General features: G+C 43.6%; 1 protein-coding gene and 1 pseudogene across 1 annotated transcript in view; both read right to left on the reverse strand.

The window, feature by feature from the left end:
- Positions 1-24,229, reverse strand: part of KIAA1549 (KIAA1549 ortholog) — a 121,695-nt gene that overhangs the window by 53,355 nt on the left and 44,111 nt on the right. The gene's annotated exons all lie outside the window — the stretch shown is intronic.
- Positions 10,605-10,725, reverse strand: LOC136658038 (5S ribosomal RNA; annotated as a pseudogene).

Here is a 24,229-nt window from a genome sequence, read left to right on the forward strand (position 1 = left end):
TTTTATTCATTCATTCATACACACATACATACCCTGCCTTTCTACTCTGCCTTGGGGCCCTCAAGGCGGCTTATAAAATAAAACATCAGTACAATATTAAATTTTAAAAAAAATACTAAAACATTAATGTAAAACCATTAAAACCATAAAAACAAATAAGATACAATAAGCTCAATTGGATCATGATTAAAGTTATGTTTCATAAAAAATTGCCGTCCCCCTGATGTCAGCATTTAAAAGCTTCTCTAAATAAAAAGTTTTGAGGCCCCACTGAAAGGATTACAATGAAGGGGCTGTTCGCAAATCCTGGGGGAGACAATTCAACAGACAGAGTGTCACCACGGAGTAGGCCCCATTTCTTGCATATGAACCTCTTTTCCTTAAAACATTAAATTGAAATGTCCATGACACAATCTTCTGCCTCTGGTAAGGCCTTAAAACTCTGATTAAAAACCAGTATCAGGAAAAGTTGAAGAGATATAAGCAAGGTTAACCGCAACATAGCACAGCATGATGCTTTCTCCCACAACAAAAGAGTGGCTGTGGCTGCCATTCATTCCTGGTTTAGAACAACTGGTACGTGCCGTGACCTATGTATATATGCTGATAGTCTGTGTCTTGAGTTCTTTAGAACTCAGTGAAGAGTAGAAAGAGCTCCTAGAAAATTTTATATATACATATACATGAGAAAGAAAGACCAAGCTATATATAAATGTAGTAGAGCTTGAAACTGTGTTTTGGTCAACAGTAATGGCATAATCAGAAGAGAACTTCCTCCTGCATCCTAGTAATCTAGTTATCCACAGGGAACCTTTCAGCTGACCCAAATCCTTAACCATAATGATGCATTGAAAATAATCAATCACCATCACCCTTGACTGAACTTCAAAATGTTTGCATCAACACAGTTTTGCTGCTGATTGTCCAGGCTTTTTAAGGCTTTGAATTTTAGAAACCTACAAGACAAAAAGGTTCCCCAATCAGTACAGCTTCAATGAGTCTCAGCGAATCTAATTAAGCAACAGCTGTTCAAAACAAAAGTGAGACTAAAGTTTAAAGGGAGGCCAGTGGAAAGAAAATGGTTCACGCTATTAAAAAAAAACAAAAAAAACACTATACTAAGTGAGTGAACACTACACTACACTTGACTGAAAGGTTCTCTTTCAGGCACATTTTTAAAAACTGGTAAACTTAATTGGGGCTAATTTGCCTATGTAGCCAACATTAAAAATAGTGAAATGTCTTAGAGCAATACTTCCACATACAAAACAACTCCAAGATGTACCATGTCATAATTCCCATGCCATAATTCACACGAATAGTCCCAGATGTCTCCAGAAGCACACGTCTGTACACCTGTGATTCTCAAGGTAGTGGGTCGTGACCCATCATTGGAACCTGAAAGAGTCACTTTCCCCGTAAGGGGAATAACCCAGAAATGGGTGTCCCGAAGGTGCTGCAATGATCACGGCACATGGGCACCCAGGCATGTTTAAACATACCTGCGGGGACTGTGCAGCCCCACGGAGTGTCCTGAAGGCTCTCAGCCCACTCTGCGAGTCCCCCTCCACTGCAGTGGGCTCTGATCTGCCTTCCTGTCTCAGAAACTCCACGCTCCAGGGCTCCAAAAAGCCTCCAGAGGTGAGGGGAGTGGAACTTCTCTCAGCTTCACAAGCTTGGGGGTGCAACCTCCTCAGAGGCAGATGTCGCATTCACAACCTGTCACTGGCTGGAAGGTTGTTAAGGGGCACGCACCTGTATCTCGAGGGCCAGAAAATAAATAAATGCATACATGGAGAACCAATTTGATGGGATTTTGATTGAATACAGTAAGTGGGAGAGGGTGAAAGGAGGAGGGGTTCCTCTAAACGGGATAATCTGGCGAGAGAGAAAATCAAAACAATCGCTTCTCACTGAATTCTCTTGGTCTTACCCAGAGATTTATAAAATAAGACAAAGATTGTTAGATATTGAGTTCCAAAATCTTTGTGAACTGGCAACAAGAGTTTGTTTCCCCCCCCCTTTATTTCTCCATCCCACTGCAACATGGACTTATGGCGCCATATCTGTTTTATGACTAATCCACTCGAGTGACGTGCCATTTCTTTAGTACCTGGTACCATCTATGGTTACAGAGGGGACACCTTATGCAGAATGCATTTTTCCCTGTAATCAGGGAAACATTGAAACTATTTCACACATTATGTTCTACTGTCCTCGACATACTAGTTTCTGTTCTGCCTATTTGGCCTACCTTATACTTAAAAGCAGGGGATCTGACATTTCTCAGGAGTAAAACTACCAAGGTAAGTTTATGCGGGGGCAAGGAGAAAAGCCACAATGCGATCCCCAGGATCGTATCGCTGTGGGGACAGAAGGGGCTTTTTTCTTAACTTACCTTCCCTGGAGTGCGGGGAGCCCTGCAGAGAAATTTGAGGAAATTTTAGTTCTCAAAACCTTTATGCTCCCCAGCAGAGACTCAGGCAGCCCCACTGGAACATACGTGAGGGCCCAAGAGTGCTGCGTATGTACAAAGTGGTGCAGGGCTGAGCAGATAGCAGCCACTTATGGTGCATTTATGGAGCCCCTAAAAGAGTCCTCAAGGAGCCCCAGGGTTCCTAGGAGCATGCTTTGAGAAACACTGCTTTACACAGTTACTCAGAAGTAAGTTACATTGTATCCACTGAAGCTCATCCATTGCTGACCTTACTTCCTGGTAAATGTGTTTAGGATTTTAGCTTCAGTGTATCTCAGTATATTTTGTGGTGACATCTTGCAAGGTGTTCTGACACAGTCCTTGTTCTGCTCCAATTTTGAAGCAGTGGCAATTGTGGGAAAAGTAGTCTTAATCCAAGTCTACCCCAGGGGAACCTCATTCTCTTACTTACAGTAATACCACTGTGTAACACAAGGGGTCAATAGAGGTAGGGCCCAGCAACTTCCAAATTTTGGGTGGTGACCTGCAGAGCCCACAACTCCTTTTGCACTCTTCCTATCTCCCCCAAGCAAAACCACATCCTTGCCATACCATGAGAGCAGCTATTATAAAGAACACACATGCAAAACCATAAAGCTATTCAGAATATTTTAGAAGGATGTGATTACTAAAGGAGAAGGAGTTAAAGTGTGGGTTAATGAGCAGGGGTCATGGGCTAGCTGCTACAAAACGAGCTAGAGAGCTGAGTTGAATGACCAGTTTCCTAAATACTGGAAGTCCCCTCTAAGGCAGCACTGACTGGTTGCTTTCTCCATCATAAAAGCTATTTCCCTTCCTGCTCCTTGTTATGCAGAGGGATTTCTGTGCAAGCAGCATGACAGCGGGGAAAACCATAGCTATAAAGCGGTAAGAGAATTGTCAAGCTATCTTCTGTTGCACCTTTTCTCTGCACTTTCCATGGTTATTATTTAGAATATTATTCTGAATGTAAGCAGATACTGCTCATACTGTTTTAAAAACTTGTCTCTGTAAGCATAAATACTAGAACTTTCAAGTTCTACACAACAGGTAACAGCCAAATAGGGGACTGCTTTCCTGAGCTAAGACCACTACTGATGCAAGCATAAATGCCTGTATATACCTGCCATTTTCAGCATTTTCCTATCATCAGCTCCTCCCCTCAGTAAACCACCAAACTGCATTATAACTCTCTTGAGCTCGGCACATGAGCTGTGGATTGGGGTATTGCTTTTGGTGCATGCATTTCCCCCCTCCCCCATTGGTTTCCCAATTTCCAGCTCTTTAAGCACAAGTACTGAATGCTATGTGGGGGTTTGCAGGTGGGAAGGAAAAAAGGGAAAGAAAGCTCTGCTACCACAGAAATACTGAAGCACACATCAGTGTGAACCCCTGGGGCACAGGCACTCAGCATTTATTTTACAGCATCATAAGAAATGAATCAAACATGCATGTTTAAAAAAAACATGCATATTACTTGTTTAAAAAGCTCAAGAAATTTTTGCTATCTAATTTTGGTCAGTCTGTCAGGTTCTCTTGCTCCTTTATGATAATATGGTCAAATGTGACAGGCAAAACAGAGTTTTCTTATTTTACAGAAAGATAAGTTTGCCTGGAGCACAAGCTTCTTATTTGGCCTGTATCCTTAATACATTAAAGCAGGCCTGATCACTGCTGTCAGAGTATTCTACTGGAAACAACCTATCCACATTGATTTTTCATCTGATGTTTCAACACCCTGGGCCAGCTGCACCACTTGCGTAAGTAGGCTGAACTTCTGACTCCCAAGGGAGTATGCATTCACTCTCACTCACTCAGGGAAGGAACAGGGTCCATAGAGTTCAGTATTTTCCTCCCCCCCCCCCCAATACAGTAGCCACCATCAAATAAAATAGCATTTGGCTTACACTCCATGATGTCTGCATGTATTTTTTATAAATATAATTTAAATATTTTTAATCAATCCCCCCCTCCAGAAGTTGCTGTGACAGACTGAGAGCCCAGTCCTATGCATGTCTACTCAGAAATAAGTCCCATTATATTCAAGGGGGCTTACTCCTAGGAAAATGTGGATAGGATTGTAGCCTGAATATAGTTCTGGAAAGAAATAAACTTTAAATCTCAACATTAAATAAGCAAAACAACAAAGAAACAAAATCTACAACAAGGACAACCAAATCAGCATCACAGCTATAAATTATGTAAGCTGTGGACCAATGTTCATTAAAACATACCACAGAAAGCCCATTAGATAGTGAAAATAAACCACAGAATCAATTGAAGATCAAAGCAGCACAAGGCATAGAACATAATGTTGTATGTACTTTTGTATTCTGGGGACAGCAACGTTCCTGTATCACACCCTACAACAGGGGTGGCCAACCTTCTCATAGAAGAATGGAAGAACATAGGTCACAGAAGAACTCTGAAGAACAGAAGACTGAACACAAAAGAATGGAATGAATTCCACTTTTTAACCAACTGTAGTTTAAAGAGGAAACAAGAATGGATTGTTACTTGGCTCTGTTGACTTCTAACGCAGCAAAACCCAGGCTGGTTCAAGGAGATGGCACCTGTGATACAGCTGTTCATGTCAAATGCATTCAGCCATAACTTCTGTACAATGTGACAGTCTCACTACACTTGGGGGGACAGGATATCTCTCTGATCACAACATCTCCATGCCACCAAACAGGGCTTAAAAATTATGTCTGCATATCTTGCTTGGTCTTAATCTTTCATGGTTAATCCACTTACCTACTGAATTTGTCAGGCAACAAACTGAACAAGTTAAGAAAGAGTGACATTCTCTGATCCACCCTTAGCTTTTTGTTTGTTTGTTCACTGCAAATAAGGATCGCTACTTGATATTCCAGAATAAGAGCCCTGTATATTGAATAAACTCATATAAGAGTATGCCAAAGAGAAACTCAAGGTTGGGATCCTAAACACACTTAGGAGTAAATTGCACTCAAAAGGAACTCATCAGTATATACCCCAGGTCTACTGCTACCCTGCGCTGTACTTCGTCCCCCTGACTTTACCATTCTGGTGTTCAGCATGTCTGTTTTTCCTCCTCTTTTTTTTTTACGGCTGCAAGGGCGGGTGGACTAATCCGGACATGGACATGGGTCTATGGCCTGATCCAGTGGGGCTGTTCTTATGTTCTTGTGTTCTTATGGAGACCAATGAGAAGGGGGATTCACGGTAAGTACAAATCTCCCCATTCTTCAGTGAGATCTTCATGTCCATCTTAGTCCTTACAAGTGGGATGTGCCCAAGCAGTGCTCCTCAAGGGTGGGAGCTGCCATAAGCTTATCAAGTCATGCTCTGGAGGATGCACCTTGCAAAGGCTGCATCCCCAGAGGCGATGGCGTTGATCTTATAGTGTTTGATAAATGCGTTAGGCGAGCTCCAGGTAGCTGCCCTGCATACTGCCTCCAGGGAGGGGTGAGCCCTAAATGCAGCTGAGGTGGTGGCCCCCCTGAGGGAGTGGGCCACTATGCCCTTAGGGGGGTCCTTGTCAGATGCCCTGTAGGCCTCAGCTTTGGCCTCCCTAACCCATCTGGAAATGGTGGAGGGAGACACCTTCCTGCCTTGGTCACCAGGTCAGAATGAGACGAACAAGGCCTCTGAACGCTGGTGGGCTGAGGTCCGGGAGAGATAAAAGCTCACCACCCGATGCACATCGAGGGTATGCCATTCCTGCTGTCTGGGATGAGAAGGGTTGCGGCAGAAGGTGGGTAGCACCACCTCCTGCGAGAGGTTAAACAGGGAGTTCACCTTGGGTAGGAAGGTAGAATCAGTGTGGAGGACAATCCTGTCCTCCTGGATCCGGCAGAGTTCCTTGGCTACAGAGAGGGCTGCCAGCTCTGGCAGAAGTCATGCCCACCAGGAAGGCGATCTTCTGCTATAATAGTTTTAGCGAGCACGTCGCCATAGGTTCAAAAGGAGGCATCATCAACGCCCTCCCTCACCAGTGTCAGGTCCCACATGGGAGCCCTGGTCACGGGGGGTGGGTTGAGAAAACTCATACCCTTGAGGAATTTTCTGACGTGCAGGTGTGATGCCAGGGCCCTTCCCTTGGGGGACCCTAGAATGGAGGCAACTGAAAAGGTTTCTTAAAGGGACAGCAGGCAGTATTGCCTGCTGGAAGGCAGGAGAGTTAGGGAAAAGGTAAAAAGAAGAATAAAATACCCTCTTAGCTTTTCCAGCGGGGGGTGGTTCAGGGGAGCTGAACCCAGTTCAGTCCTGCTTTGCCGAAAGGCTAGGCCAGGGAGGCTAGCCTTTTGGCTAGGCTAGGGGAGTCCAGGTGGCCCCTCCTCTCAGGATGACCAAAAGACTCTGGCCTGCCTACCTGAGAGGGAGGAGCTACCCTCTTGTAAAGACTAAGATGGACATGGAGATCCCACTGGAGAATGTGATGGAAACTCAAACTACAGAAGCATGCTAGGAGAAAAAAGTTAGACTCCACACAGACCCAGTTTGATGTGATGGTTTACACAGTATAAGGAGGTCCAAGTCCCACTCAGCCATAATGTTCAATAGATTAGGGGACGGCAAAAGGTCACTCCATAACTACCAATAGCTCTAAAATCATTGATGTGATTTTAGATGATTGTCATCTAAAATCAATTTCAAAACATCTTGTCTGCCCATCTTCCCCTCCTTTCCATGGTTTGAGTGACAGTGCTCCCTCCCTGGCTCCCAGGTACTCACATTCAAAACGCAGACCAGCCTTGTTCACAACATGGGCACAATACTGAACAGACTTCACTACTAAGGGGTGGGTGTGTGAACAAAAAGAAAAAAACCCCAAAATGTACATGATTGCCCAAGATGTCATTTTGACACTGGCTCCACCTCCCTGGCCAAAGGTACTGACAACAATGACGAAAAAGTACTTTAGAAGCCTGAACTCTGTCCAATGTCCCACTAGACAACCTTAGGCCAGCTGATCTCTCTCAGTTTTACCCTGTCTCATGGGGTTGTTGTGAGCATTAAAGGAGGGAGAGACAAACTTGTATGCCAACTGAGCTCTTTGGAGGAAGGCTGGAATAGAAAACAAACACCTGGGAAATGGGAGGAGGCATGTTTCACAAGCAGAGAAGAGGTATTACTGTCTGGTTTCCAGGATTATCCCATCCCCATGTGCCACATTCACACCACTGCTGAAGATCCCCTGAACCTCAAGAGTAACAGACAGCTGTGGTGAAGAGAGGATGAGGTTGAGAGCTTGCACTAATGATTCTCTGGGTGCCAGCCACTGTCTTAAATTAGCTGAAACACTTACAAGGATAAATAATTGTAGACATATGGTCACAGCCATGAATTGTATTCCAAAAGGGACAAGGAGGTGTCACAATGTTTGCATTCCCTCCACCCACAAGCAATCAATGGCAAGGCTGCTATGATCCAATTCTCCAAAGAATTCATGTCCATGTGTTTGATAAGGTTCCATGATTTTGCACAATAATTTTGCTACGGATGTGGATTTATTTTTACTGTGTAATGCTGAAGAAGAAGAAAACACTGGGGGAAGTGGTGCATTCTGCCTCACCCAAACCTGGATTTCTACAGAGAATGACAGAGAATTGCTGGGCTAAGATTAGTCAAGGCAAAACTGGGCAGAGAAGAATGCCAACAAAACCTCAGCCGAGAGATGCTTTACAGCAGAGATTATGAAAGAAGTTGCATTCTTCTTGCTAGCCTTGGGGGACATGTTCTTGTTATGACAGATGGCTATTAGGTGTGTGAAATACAATCTCCTCTTATTCAGCCCAGAGATGAGAAAGAGAGTGGGCAGGGTATCATGTGAACGCTTTCAACCACATCCACTCTTTGAAGCTTTCAGAAACTGTGCCTTTTGCTGGTTGCTGCGGCTGCTGCTGACTATCCTTTACACAGCACTGCTTCTGCCATCTCCAGTATGACCTTGGGGTTTAGGGTTTCCTGCAGACCATTTCAATTATTTACCTGGCATGTAATAGAGCTTTGTTATACTGGAAAATTATTCTCCTTTAGTAAATGCAGAGCAGCTCTGCTCCCTCCCCAGCATTTGTACCTATATGCAAAATTACGAACTAATGCTATTAAACTTATGAGGACATGGGGGCATTTTTCAAGAAAAGGGTTTTATTCTAGTTATAAAGGAGTCATGCTAAGACTTCCCTGTTTCAAAAAAATTGTGGAGTTTGACCTTGGACAGATGCTGCCAGAATTTCCCTAAAAACTTAGGAAACCCAGCTTCCAAAAAGCAGGTGCTTCCATCTCCCACCCTCACTTTCCAGTGATCAAAGTTAGATGTGTGCTTTTGGGAGGATGTTAACAGGCTGTTCCAGAACCACCTTTCAGAGCGTGATACCATAGTCTTTCAAGACTGAAGGTTGCCATGTAAGTTAACAGGTGCCCCAGAGAGGGCTTCATGGGGGAAAGGTGGGTTGAGCAAGTTCTATTTACCTCCATCCCTGACACAGCTGTATTGTACTGGGCTCAAGGGAAAAATGTGGCAAGCCATGCTCTTCCCTTGAATCAAGAACTTGCACCTGCGCATTGCCGTCTACTGCTACAAGGGACATTCTCCAGCAGCTGAAGAAAACATCCCAGAGGTCACAAGGGCAGTATGACCTCCCCAACACCATTACTGTTGATGCAGAACTTTTCCTACCCTGGTAGATTCCTTTAATTTCATCCTCAGTCATTTCCATTCAGTCTAACAGAGTTCAGACATAAGAGCTGCTGTAGCACAGTGAAAAGAGACTGCAGTACTAATCAGGAAGTCTCCCAGTTCAATTTATGGCTCTGCCATGAACTCGGCAGAAAGTTCTAAAGTTATCTCGCTATCTCAGTCCCCATCTGAAATATAGAGATAATAGTGGCTATTTTAACAATCATTCATTCCATTTTTCTTCCAGAAGGACCCCAAAAGAGTTATTGAGATGTTGTATTTGAGATGCTTTGAAAAGTCTGAAACCTTGTATAAATGTTACATTGTTATTATGAGATAAATACCTATTCTTTGTATAGTACAGCCAAGAGCTCAAACACAGCACAATTATCTATAAAATCCTTACAACAACCGAGAAAGGAAGGTTAGTGTTATTCCTATGCAAAATAGGACTACGATTGGGGAAATCAGATCACTACTGGGTCAATGACATTCACTAGGTGACCTTTGGCCAACTCCCACTCTCTTAGCCTTAGTTACTTCATAGAGTTTGCAAGCATATAATGAGCGAGGGGGATGGACCATCATGCACTTGACCCCAAGTTTGTTGGAGGAAGGATAGGACATAAATTTAATAAATAAGCAAACATTTTGCAAATGGCCAAGGGAGAGTAGCCACCTGGAGTAGCATCTACAGAAATATTTCATGTATTCCACAAGCCTGCCATTTCATGATTTTAAAAAAGCTATGCTAATTTGCATAAGGCAGGTTGCTTTTAAACCATCAAAGGGCTGAAACCTCACATCTATTTAACATTAATGCGTCAACTCTGCAGAGTCTGAATCTCCCATGGCACTCTGATAAACACATCCATTAAAGATAGATGAATGGTGGAAGAGTGGATAATTTGGCACCTCTTGCCATAATATGTTCCTGACTATTACTGTTAGAATTTTTACACATTCAAGTCACGTGGTTACTTTTAATGGACATTCTGCACTAAAAGGATTCCATCAGCATGGAGAAAAATATCTTTGGAGCTAATCTACTGATTATTTATGCCAATAAAGGTCTACTGAACTGAACTGAACTACTGATTGTTGCTCCCCCCACCCCCACCCCCCCAAAAGAAGAGGGTTTAGTAGAGTTATTTCAAGTTCATGACAGGGTTATTTATTCCATCTCTGTAGTAAGCTTGACTGTCAGTACCTTAATGCAAAGCAAAATTAAACAAATTCCTGCAGAAAATGCATAGAAATCAAAAAAAGAAGGGAAAAAAAGAAACCAAACATTCTACCACCTTTTAAAACAACCCTCATTAGAAAGAAACCAACATTGCTCTTAGAGATGCAATATATTTATTCACAGAAACTAAGCCACTCCACCACTACCACCTGTTATTCAGTGATGTAGTATGCAAGCCAGCTTGGTGCACTGGTTAGCATGGTTGGCAACCTTCAGTCTCGAAAGACTATGGTATAAGCCTATAGCACCTGGTATTCCCAGGCGGTCTCCCATCCAAGTACTAACCAGGCCTGACCCTGCTTAGCTTCTGAGATCAGACAAGATCAGGCATGTGCAGGGTAACTGGTTAGCATGGGCTTGTACAAAGAAAAAAATCCACACTCAGCAGAGGTGAACCACCCCGCGGCAAAACATAGCTTGTGCTATGGACATGAACTGGAGAGGGGTGCAAGAGCTCACGCTTCAATTGCTTCCCCATTTGAGAAGCAAATGGAGCGCATGCGCTGTCTCAGCTGCCCGTCGGACGAAATTGCCCGACCGACTGCTGAGCATGCTGCTATGCTAGAACTGCTTCATGACTGGGGAAGCAATGGAGCACATGCTCTAATGATGTCATGAGGCTGTGTGGCATCATGACATCACTGCATTGCCATGGGCGCCAAAAGCCCTCAGTACACCTCTGCCACTCAGTCACAAAGTTCACAGGATAACCCTGCTCAGTCAACTTCTAACCCACCACACTTGTCTGTTGTGACAATAACGTGAGATATCTGCCATGCCCATTTCTCTGAGCTCCATGAAGAAAAGGCTGGACAAAAGTGATATATGGATAACAAATATGCTGGGTGCAGTGCAGAAAGTGATGTGGTCACTATCTCAATGATCAAAAGGGCAATGATTCACAGAAGCAGTAAACCATTTATTTACGTACTGGATGTATGTACTGTAAACCGCTTTGTACACTTTTTTGGTTGAAAAGTGGTATATAAATATTCTTAACAACAACTACAAGAGAACATAGTACCCAAGGCTGGAGCGACTGGCCACTCCCAAGAACATCTGAGAAAGATATGGAAGCAATGGAGACAGACAAACTATCCAAGAAGGAAGGGTCAGGGCTGATGTGAACAGGCTGTCTAGTAAGAACACCACTTTAGAGCACTGGTTTAAAAACAGCACTCCTGGAAGGCGACAGAAGTGTCAAACGAAGGAGTCAGGTTTCCTTTGCTACCAAAGTTGCTTCCATGATAAAAGAGTGTGTGAGAATAAGGGGGATTGGGGGAGGGGGGAGGGAACTGGGGGGAATGAATTAAGCAAGTTGTAAATCTGCAGAAGTGTGTGACATTAGTTGGGAGAATTGGGGGGATTGAATTAAGCATTCTGATGATCTACAGGGGTATGTGAAATGAGCTGAAAGACCTGCTGTGATGGCTATGGTGGTGGTTGTCCTGGCAGCTGTCCTTCAAAGCAAAAAAAGAAACCCAGAATGTCTCTTGGGACAGTGAGGATGTTCACTGTTCTCACAGAGCATTTTGAGGAAGATTTCTTCTACTTCTTTCCCTCCTACTCCCAGTTCTTCTCCTCTCCTTTTTCCTTCCTACTACAGGGGGAACCTGTATCCGTGGATCCCGTATCCGCAGTTTCACATATCCGCCCCCCCCCCGGAGGTGAGGCTTCTGAGCTCCGCAGAGGACGTGGACATCCGCCTGTGACCTTGGCAGGCCTCAGAGTGGCCGTTTTTGGCTTAAAAACGTCACTTCCATTTTTCAGCTGAAAATCAGAGGCATTAGAGGAAAATAAAAGGCATTAGGAGGGCAGGGGAAGCCCTGAACCACTGTTCTTTAGAAGAATTCTCACTGAGATTTCAAGGCTGAGGTGAAGAGATTCCTCAGCAGAGAACTCAGTGCAGAAGTGATAGCCTCAGGGCAGGAAGTTTGAGAGCAGCTGCTTAAAAGGAAAGACTAACATACAAAATGATCCACAGACTGTCATGGACACACAGCAATCTCATGAAATGAAGCAACATTCAACTAGCCCAGGGTCTTGTCTGCAATTAAAACATCATTTAATGCCAGGCCTTTAGACCTGTGAAGTAGACTTCTTTGCCTCTTAAACAAAGATGTCAAGTTCAGCATAAATTTGGTACCACATTTAATGAAGGCAAATCTTTCCCCTAAATTTTGAATCTATTCTCTAATCCAGCAGTTCCCAAACTCCTCCAAGGGAATTGGAAATGCTGTGAGCTGTTACAGGGAGCGGGGCATGTGGGGGGGGGGTGGCCCCAACAGTACTGCAGCAATCACAGCCCATGTAATCATGCTCATGTATTTGGAGGTGTCCCGCAGCTTCCTGGAGGGCCCCAGAGGCTTGCAGCTGCCTCTGTGACCCTCCATGTGGCTGCAATGAGCTTTGTTCTGCTCTGGTGATTGCACAAACCAGAAGTGAGCTCCGATAGCAGATCAGAGCTCACTGGAGTGGCGCAGAGGGTTGCAGAGGGGGCTGCAAGCCTCCAGGAGTCTGTAGGATGCCGCCAGGTACGTAGGGACGGTCCCTAAGGTGCCACAATCACTGCGGTGCTGTTGGAGACCCATTCCTGGGACCCATTCCCTTAAGGGGGAATGGCCCATTTCTGGTTCCCCTGGCGACCCACCAGTTTGGGAACCACTGCTGTAATCTGTTAAGTGCCAAAGTATTAAAGTTGTCAGGGGAAAAGAAATCAATTTTTTTTAAACACCACAAGTAACACTGTGATTATCCTCAATAATATGTAAGTAAATTTAAAGAGTGCAACAAAAACACAAGTCAAGGCAATTAAATTTAAAAGTTAGTGTTCTAAAAACAACAGAATCCGTTTTCAGCTATCAGTTTGATATTAATTATATTTTCATTATAATTAAGAAAGATCCATGCAGTAAGATCAGAAGCTACTTCAAATTCATGCATCTTTGAAACACATCACTACAGGTTGAGACTAATTATCCGTGTGGGTTCCGTTCCAAGCACTCACGTGGATGGCAAAAAACGCACTATAGCAAATCAATTTTAAAAACAAAGTTTCTTTGCTCCGGTGATTTAAAAACAGCGTTGCTGACCTTTTGACTCTAAGATAAGAGACATTAAGAAGACAATCCATCAACCACTCCTCCTCCAAGAGCTTGGAAAGCTTCACTCAGCGCCTCCCTCCACCAATGCAAAGTGATCACCTTTCTTTCATGTGCTCAGGGGGAAGGGAGGGGTCCCTGGAGAGAGAAGGATTGATGGATTGTCAGCCAGCTGCTCCCCCCTTTCTCATTAAGGAGGCTATTGTTAAAGGACTGTTCAGTTTTTTAAACTGATTTTAAAGGGGTGCATTTTTCCACTTCTCCAGGGATCAGCACATTCCTTCTCATTTGCAGGGGCCATTTGTGTTGAGTCAAATCCATGTATAAAAAATCCATGAATAAAAAGGCTGGACCTGTACTGTAAACTCTTAACTTTTCCTAACACAGTTCAATTTAGGCTGCAATTCTATCCACACTTTCCTGCGAGTAAACACAACTGAACATAGTGGAACTTACTTCTAAGTAAATAAGTAAACAATTGTGTTTAGTCGCATTGTAAGTTCAGGGCATTAGGAGTTAATTCTTTTACTACATTCAGATTCAATTCAAATTCACTACATGCAATTACTCAGATTGAAGAAGTATAATTACATACAAGGGTTTGCGTACACATCATCAAAGGGGAGATAGTACATAATGTGTTCAGACACCTGATTCTAATTTAAAATGCAGTATTTTCACTATGACTTTATTCACATGGGAATAAACTAATGAGATTCCATCAACTTTTAGGAACTCTCTCTGAATGGAACAGAAAATAATCTTAACTTCTAATCATAAAACAGCATGCACTCATTTACCAAGAGCAATGAAGTCTAAGTAGAAGCCAACGTAAAATCCTATGGGTAAAATCCAAAGCTCAATCCTATGAGCAAAACGATTGGCGACGATGCCACCAAGCGCCCAGCCCCCATCGGAGGAGGTGAGTTGGCACGGTGGGTGGGCTGTGGAGGGAGAGAGCATACTGGGAGAAGCAGGGGCAGTTACCGGCAGCAATGGCACCACTGATATCCTATGCCCCTACTCAGCCTTGCCAAGCTCCCTTGGGTCCACTTGGACTTGTGCCAACCAAAGGAATGGTGCAGATTCAAGCAGACCCATTGGGAATCATGGTGCTCTGGAGTAAGTCAATCAGAATTTTGTTTACTTACCTCTCAGTTATGTCATGGTCCCCAGGCAGCCCAAAGGGTGAAACAGAGGCTGCATCAGCAACATTTGCCCCCACAGGCTGGTTAAGGATAGGATCGGGCCGTAAGTTTCACAAACACATTATGTACCGTTTTAAGACTGACATTTATTATCTCTCATTCCCTTCCATGTCTCTGAGTGCCAGCAGAGTTCACATGACTTGACTACCAAAGAAAGAGCCTTGTGTGTGGGAATTCTCTTCCCAGACACATTTGCCCAGTTTCTCCTTTATTATTATTTAGATGCCAGGTTATGTCTATCTTGTTCGCCAGCGCTTTCAAAAGCAACAAGAATTTTTGTCAGCTGCAATATTTATTTAAATAAATGTGTGCAATTTACTAAATAAAGACATTCAAGACAGCTAGTAGTCATAATAACATAAAACAAACAACTTTAAATCCAACAATAAAAAACACACCCCAATAATCTGTTCTCATTTGTATTTTTTACTGCTGTTTGTTCTGATTGTAATGTTGCCTGTAATGTGAGATTTTAGATTGTTTTTAGTGATTTAAGAGCTACCTGGAGGGCTACTGTGGCAGGAAAGTCAACTAAAAAATTCTTAGAAGAAATAACAAAACACATAAATGCTCTGCTTTAAGAAAAATCATCCTAACTTCTTGAACTTAATTAGTCCAGCGTAACATTGTTAGTAAGAGCCCAATCTCTATCATGGCTACCTCACAGTCACGCACCTTCCCCCAGAAATATGTATGCTATGCAGCTGCAGGAAGTAATATTTGCATGTGGTTAAGCACTTGCTTTTGGGCCCAATCCAGAGCTGTACGTGCCTGCTCACCACCGGCACACACTGTTGCAAACGTGCCATCAGGCACATTTGTGGGCATTAGCGCCGGCCCAGCACTGGGCAGCTCAGGATTGGGCTGTTACTTAGTAAAATGTGAAAATTCATACAACAAAGTATATGAGAGATAAGAATGCTTTTCTTTTTTGCAGGTCAGGGTAAACAGGGGAGTAAGATATTGTTCAAACTGGTGCAAAAACATTCAAGCAAAGAACTGAGGGACAAGAGAGAAGATTTTATAGCTTGTTAGAGTGGCAACAGCATGTGAGCTAGACCTGTATAATAACAGTAGTTGTGGGTGTATGTGCTCATCCTCACTAGAAGGGCAAGCAGTGAACTATTCAGTTCCTAGTAAAGGCTCATGGGTCACTCTCTCCTACTTTGACTGGACTTCTCATTGGTCTCTTTTTCCTATACTGCTGTTGTCTTGTTTCTTCCTGCCTAAGCAGTCATGACCAGTTATTTCTCTAGTTTTATTTTGCAGTATAAAGACACTTTTGTGTTGGCTCTGCTGTGAATAAATTTGTCTTTTCCACAGCTGTGCTAACACTGCTCATGCGATATTTGTTTTCTCCCTATTAGCAGACGTATGGAAACGTATTAAAGAGACAAACGTAATATTTTAACGCAAATTTTCAATTCAATTTACCGTAAACTTGAGTATTCAAGTTGTGCAATATTCCCTTTGTCAAATAATGAGTTTTAGGGTCCAATCCTATCTAGCCCAAGCACCAGGACTGAGCTCCAGAGCTGGCGCTGGGTGTCACAAACATGCTGTACATTCGCAGCACCAGGAATGTAAGGAGCACTGGTGCTGGGCCAATGCCAATTGTTCAGTTCAGTTCAGTAAGACCTTTATTGGCATAAAATACAGAGAAGAAAACAAAACAAAACAATAATATACAAAGACAACACAACATGAACATAAACATCTCCTCACACACTGCCCAGAGTTCCAGAGCTCTGCCTGGCTATTACCCCAGATAAAAAGGAAGCAACATTATCCAGAGTCTCAAAATCAGGTGTGGAAAGAAGAGACTGAAGCATGATTGAATCCTCCCAGCCCTGCATCCTAGCTAACAATGGGCCTAGATATTTCTTGCGTGACGCATCATGTAGCGGGCAGTAAAAAAAGGTATGCATTAGAGTCTCAACGCAATCCCTACCACACTTGCATTTCCTCTCTGAGTAGGGAATACCATTGAACCTGCCCGTTAACAAGGCTGATGGAAGAGCGTTACATCTTGCCAGTGTGAAAGCTCTCCGAGCCTGCGGGCACACCAGGTGGTAAAAGAAGGAGGCCAGTCAATGCCAATTGGTGCTGGGCCTCAGCACCAGGAAGAGGACTCTGCATGGCTGCCGACAGTAGGTCACACAGCCGGGTAGGCAGTGAGCCTTCTGGGAGTGTGGGGAGGGCGTGGAACTGGGGAGACCCATTGGCACCATGGCAGTATTACCCAGGGCAAGGGAGCAAACACTCCCTTACCCCAAAGAGACTCCTGTCACTAGCCCAGTGCCCAAAGGATATAGTGATTGCCATTTTGGTGCCACTGTAACCTTGGGCACTGGCGAGGATAGAATTGATCTGTTAGTAAAGTTTATGCTAATTAAAAAGAAAAAAGTATAACAGAGTTATACTTAGTTATACTCAGTTAAACTCCTGGTGGCTCTTTCTTCTGTGGCTGTAGTTGCAAGTAGAGTTGCCAGCTTACATTATTGGGTTGGAGTCTAAGTTTTTCTGCAGCAGACGGAAAGGTATGTCATTTAGGCAAGAAAGGAGGAAGTTATTTTTGCCGATTCTTCTTCCTTCTGCAGAGCCCCCCCCCCCAATTTCTCCATGAAGGTTTGGGGAACCCCCCAGAACTGAATGGCTTGTAGCACAGAGGGCTGCAGAGGCGAATGGGCAAAAATAACTCCTTTACCATATACAAATGGAAATGCCTTCCTTCTGCAGAAGAAATTTCATTATTTATATTGTACCATCAGTATAGCTGGCACTTTGAATTACATAAACAAAAGATATCCCTGCCCCAACAAATTTACAATCTAAATGCAAACACTGGGGTAGTGGGACCAACAGAGAGATGCTATCTATGAAAAAAAGTAAAAAGAAATGAATACAATATAAAACATGCACACACACACCCGCGCATGCACCTCAGTTTAATACTCAAACACCTGACTTGCCTAATGTTTCTAAATTATGGAAGACCACAGTATATTTTCATAATGTCAATAGAAAATTTAATGTAGGTGATTTTTTAACAGCACAATTATAAGGAAACCTAAAACTGCTCACATGGATGGTGACCTGAACATTTATCAGTGTATGCATAATCTCCTGGACTGAGACCTGGTTGAAGACCAGGAAACAGAGAGTGGGTGTCAATGGGCAATTTTCACAATGGAGAGAGGTGAAAAGCTGTGTGCGCCAAGGATCTGTCCTGGGACCACTGCTTTTCAATCTGTTCATAAATGACCTGGAGACAGGGGTGAGCAGTGAGGTGGCTAAATTTGCAGACGACACCAAACTTTTCCGAATGGTGAAGACTAGATGTGATTGTGAGGAGCTCCAGAAGGATCTCTCCAGACTGGCAGAAAGGGCAGCAAAATGGCAGATGCGTTTCAATGTCAGTAAGTGTAAAGTCATGTACACTGGGGCAAAAAATCAAAACTTCACATATAGACTATTGGGTTCTGAGCTGTCTGTAACAGATCAGGAGAGAGATCTTGGGGCGGTGGTGGACAGGTCGATAGAAAGTGTCGACCCAATGTGCAGAGGCAGTAAAGAAGGCCAATTCTATGCTTGGGATCATTAGAAAAGGTATTGAGAACAAAACGGCTAATATTATAATGCCGTTGTACAAATCGATGGTAAGGTCACACCTGGAGTTTTGTGTCCAGTTCTGGTTGCCGCATCCCAAAAAGGATATAGTGGAAATGGAAAATGTGCAAAAGAGAGCGACTAAGATGATTACTGGGCTGGGGCACCTTCCTTATGAGGAAAGGCTACGGCGTTGGGGCCTCTGCAGCCTAGAAAAGAGACGCCTGAGGGGGGACATGATTGAGACATACAAAATTATGCATGGGAAGGATAAAGTGGATAGAGATATGCTGTTTACACTCTCACATAACACCAGGATCAGGGGATATCCACTAAAATTGAGTGTTGGGAGAGTTAGGACAGACAAAAGAAAATATTTCTTTACTTAGCATGTGGTCGGTCTGCAGAACTCCTTGCCGCAAGATGTGGTGACGGCATCTGGCCCGGATGTCTTTAAAAGGGGATTCGACAAGTTTCTGGAGGAAAAATCCATTATGGGTTACAAGCCATGATGTGTATATGTGCAACCTCCTGATTTTAGAAATGGGCTATGTCAGAATGCCAATGCAAGGGAGGGTCTCCCAGGATGCAGGTCTCTTGTTATCAGGTGTGCTCCTGGGGCATTTGGTGGGCCACTGTGAGATACAGGAAGCTGGACTAGATGGGCCTATGGCCTGATCCAGTGGGGCTGTTCTTATGTTTTTATGTACTTAATCGTTACCAAGTACAATTAGGGATAGTTTTGAAACAATATTGATTCAATGGGTATTTCAATTAAGCAATCAATGTGATTGATTACAACCATTGCCCTCAAACAGCCAAGTTCTCTTATTTGTCAAGCCTCTTTGTTCTTAAAAAATGTCTAATTTATCCAGTATGCTTTTAAGTCATTCATAATTTACTAAGACTCAGAGGCATAACAATGTCTGGACATTAATATTTCGTTACACAAAGATCTGTCAGATGAAGTTTTTATAATCTGAGTGATTCTGCCATTAAACCCAAAGGTGCACTTCCACAAGGGTTATTTGTAATGCAGAATTCCCCTTTTATTCCATGTTTGAATCCCCTGAATATATCATCCCATGTCACTCTGTGGGAATGTGTTTCATCCTAGAGAAATGGCATTTCCAACTACCTACACATTTTGGTTTTTCTCAAAGGCCATTTCATATCATTTTTAACTTGTGTTTTATTTTTTTAAAACATTGATTTGATAGTTCACACAAACATTAACTGTCCAGCAAGGTGATCCCCAATACAGCTGCCAGGTATTCATGCAACTGCCCGTTTCAAAAGTTTTCATATGTTTGCTTGGGCCCAAAGACAAGTGTATGTATGAACTGTACCCTACTAGTGTATTTGGATACTGTACGTAATTTTTTAATTATATTCCGTAAAACTGTAACGTACTTTGGCACAACTCATAATATGGCACAGAAATGAGCTACCATTTGCCATAATTGTCAATGACTTACACACTATCCACTCTCTATCCCAGGGGTGTCCAACTCGTTTCATACAGAAGGCCGAATAGCATTCATTATGTCTGCTGAGGGCCAAAAGTGATGTCATTAGACAGGAAGTGATGTCATTAAACAGGTCATAACCAAAAATAAACACTTTTTCTCACTTAGCTGCAAATGGCAGAAGAGAAAACATGCAAATCTTGATATTTCAAGATAAGGGACAGTCCAATTTTCATGTGGACTGCTCTTTCAGCAGTAACCCCTCAGCACTGCTCAGAAACTGAGAGCCTGAGGGCCAGATAAAAAGATTTCGCGGGCCGCATCTGGCCCCTGGGCCTTATGTTTGACACCCCTGCTCTATCCCATTACGAAAAGGAAGTACTAATGAAAAAGGAGTCACTATGTGTTTCTAAGCTGAGAGTGCAAGAAAGGCAACAAAAATCATTGCAATAGTAAGAGAGCTGTTACCTTGCCCACACTCCCTGCTAAATATTCCCATCAAGGACCCATAATTATGAAATCAGGATTGAATTATAGGTTCTCTTTTCTGGCAGGCAAAAATAATACAGGGCAAAGAAGGAAATACCACCCACTCATCCACAGCGGGAGGTATAGATTTTATATTCTTAAAACAGAGGATTGCAACAGGCTTTATTTACCAGTATCCAGATTACTAATAAATCAGCTATAGAGCAAGCACCGTTTGTGGCTTTGACTCTTGGAAGACCCCTTCACAATATTGCTCAGTGTATGACATCATTTCCTGGCAACTTTAAACCAAAAGGAAAAACGGCCTGCCTTCCTCTACCCAGACAACTCATTTAACGATTCCACAATAGTGCTTTGGTATTAGTAGAGTCTGTGAAGCTTTCACTTCACAGATGGTTCAGTTTATGGCTTTGCTTACCATGTGGACACAGCCTCATCAAGCTGCTGAACTGTGTGTAAGGACACAAACAAAAAGCAGCAGATTTCAGCTTGCAAAACTCTGAGCAGGGAAGGTAAAGTTAAAAGGAGAGAAATGCTTTCCAATAGTGGAGTTTTCCTTTTTTTAAAAAATAAAATACTCAGGAACACCACTATCCACTGAATATGTAGTTTTCTGGGACAGGCTGAAACATTAAATCAAATCAAGCCCCCACTACAATGCAATAGAGAGAGAAAGAAACTTTTGAACTAAAACATTCAAAAAAGTTTTGAAACTTTTGCTGAGCTTTTTTTTTTTTTTAACTTCACAATAATTTATTTTGCTATATTCCTCTCTCTTGCTATGGTTTGTTATTGTTTGTGGGACTCTGCTGCACACATGAACTTACAACGCAAGGATCAAAGGGAGAACCATTAAGAAGCTTTGCCAGGAAAACTATAGTACAGCTATCACCTTTAGAGGGTGGAGTTGCAATAAAAACAGCTGTCCTGGATTAAGCATCCCTGAACCTCTATAAGACGTAGTTAAATGAACTTTGTGCCCTGACATCATTGCGCAGCGTAGTAGCCAGAATTGTGCAGAATATAGTAGCAGGCGGAGAAACCAGTCAGCCTCAATGTTTCCTGTCTGTAAAATGGCAATTTTTCCCTAGAATATCTTCTAAAAATGCTGAATTCCTTTAACTTGTGGTATATGTTATACTTGCAACTTGATATGTTGTCTGGGGTTGGGCTCACATGCTTGAGTTATCTGCTCTGCATGCACTTTTAGTGATTATCATTATTAGAAATATTTATATACCACTTTTCAACAAAAAAGTTCACAAGGCAGTTTACAGAGAAGATTAAATAATGAGCAGCGCAATCCTAACATGCCCTGAGCCTGCATAAAGACCCTTGTGCTGGCTCCTAAGTTCAACCAACATGCTATAAAGCACATTCGTGGCTACTCAGGAACAAGCTGGGCCAGCGCACAGACAGAGCCGGAGTAGCGCCAGGACAGCATGAGTTTGTGCTGGCCCAGGCAGACCTGCACATGGGGTGGGAGAGGGTGTTGGGTGACTCAGAATCCAGTGCTATGGAAAGCAAACTTGGAAAGTTACTGTTCAAGATTAGCAGATTAGGCTTGCTCTGCTTGTAAATTTTAAGTAATTACTTCATTTTAAAACAGAGACAACCTGCTGCAAAGGCCAATCCTCTGCATTGTGAGTATGATATTCTGGGAACTTATCTATCTCCTTGGTTTTCTTGAAGGAGAAATGTATCACCTCGTATGTATCTCTTCATGGCACATTTGCCTCAATGAGGTATCTGCCTCAATACCATCCTTGCCTCTCTTCATCCTTCATCTATCGTCTCTGTTCTTTACTTATAGTCCATCACTACTAATACATGTATTCTCTTTATACTCTTTATACTAATGTACTCTTTATACTAATGTATTTGGACTGACAATCAGCCTGAAGAAAACACAGGTCATGGTTCAGGATGTGGACTCACCTCCCTGCATTACAATCTCTGAGCATGAACTGGAGGTTGTCCATGACTTTGTGTACCTTGGCTCAACGATCTCCGACACTCATTCTCTCGATACCGAGCTAAACAAGCGCATCGGTAAAGCAGCTACCACGTTTTCCAGACTCACAAAGAGAGTCTGGTCCAACAAGAAGCTGACGGAACATACCAAGATCCAGGTCTACAGAGCTTGCGTCCTGAGTACACTTCTGTACTGCAGCGAGTCATGGACTCTTCGCTCACAACAGGAAACTGAGCGCTTTCCACATGCGCTGCCTCCGACGCATCCTCGGCATCACCTGGCAGGACAAAGTTCCAAACAACACAGTCCTGGAACGTGCTGGAATCCCTAGCATGTATTCACTGCTGAAACAGAGACGCCTGCGTTGGCTTGGTCATGTCGTGAGAATGGATGATGGCCGGATCCCAAAGGATCTCCTCTATGGAGAACTCGTGCAAGGAAAGCGCCCTACAGGTAGACCACAGCTGCGATACAAGGACATCTGCAAGAGGGATCTGAAGGCCTTAGGGATGGACCTCAACAAGTGAGAAACCCTGGCCTCTGAGCGGCCCGCTTGGAGGCAGGCTGTGCAGCATGGGCTTTCCCAGTTTGAAGAGACACTTTGCCAACAGTCTGAGGCTAAGAGGCAAAGAGGGAAGGCCCATGGCCAGGGAGACAGACCAGGGACAGACTGCACTTGCTCCCGGTGTGGAAGGGATTGTCACTCCCGGATTGGCCTTTTCAGCCACACTAGACGCTGTGCCAGAACCACCTTTCAGAGCGCGATACCATAGTCTTTCGAGACTGAAGGTTGCCAATACAACAACAACAACTAATGTATTCTCTGTATACTAATACATGTCGTTCTCTTTAACCCACATAAAAGTATATAGGCAAAGCAGGATCAGTGTGCAGCTAAATGGCCACTGTCCCAACAATATGCTGAGCATCAGTGTTGTCCCCAGCCTGTAGACTAAGGTGACTGGAAACGAAAGACCAAAGACTAAAGAAAAGTGTAGGTAAGTGAAAGCTGCTCCCAAACTTTTTAGCATTGCAACCCACTTTGTCCTATGTCAGGGGTGCTCAAACCCCGGCCTGGGGGCCACTGGCAGCCTTCAGAGGTTCCCAATCAGGCCCTCGGGGAGCCCCCAGTCTCCAATGAGCCTCTGGCCCTCCGGAGATTTGCTGGAGCCCATGCTGGCCCGACACAACTGCTCTCAGTGTGAGGATGACTGTTTGACCTCTCGCGTGAGCTGTGGGACAAGGGCTTGCTCCACTACTTGCTGTTTCACATCTGTGATGTAGCACTGGCAGTGAAGGAAAGTCTGGCCTTGCTTTGTGTAAGGCCTTTTATAGGCCTTGAGCTACTGCAAGACCTTCATTCATTCATTCAAGTTCCATCTCTAATATATTCATTTATGTAAATTTATTCAAATTGTAAATGTAAATTAATTCTTTATTTTCTCGGCCCCCCACACAGTGTCAGAGAGATGATGTGGCCCTCCTGCCAAAATGTTTGGACACCCCTGTCCTATGTGATGGGTCACAACTCAATGCTCAATGTTGTGCCACAAAGCATTCCTGGGAGGCTCTGGGAGCTGCTTCTAGGTCAGGCCAACTCCACAACCCACTCCATTGGCCTCCTTGGACCCGAGAATGCCTGCAAAAGCAACCCAGAAGTGAACTAGAAGTTGCAGTCACTTCCGGTTGCTTCCTCAAGGTATTCTGAGGACCACAGAGTCCAAAGGAGTGGATTGCAGGCCCGGCCCAACCCAGAAGCAGCCTCCAGAGGCTCCCAGGAATGCATTGCAGTGCAACATTAAGCATCACATTACAACCCACCACACATCAGATTGTGACCCACCAGTGGGTCAACCTACAGTTTGAGAAGTGCTGAGCTAAGGAGTAAAAGAATACAAAACACGAAACTGTAGGGCTGCAATTCTACACACTTTCCTGCGAGTAAGTCATAGTGAACTTAATGGGCTTAAGTCTGAGTAGACATGTATAGGGTTGTGGAAAAACACTTTT

Source organism: Tiliqua scincoides, chromosome 7 (genome assembly GCF_035046505.1).
Source record: "Tiliqua scincoides isolate rTilSci1 chromosome 7, rTilSci1.hap2, whole genome shotgun sequence".
Taxonomy (NCBI): domain Eukaryota; kingdom Metazoa; phylum Chordata; class Lepidosauria; order Squamata; family Scincidae; genus Tiliqua; species Tiliqua scincoides.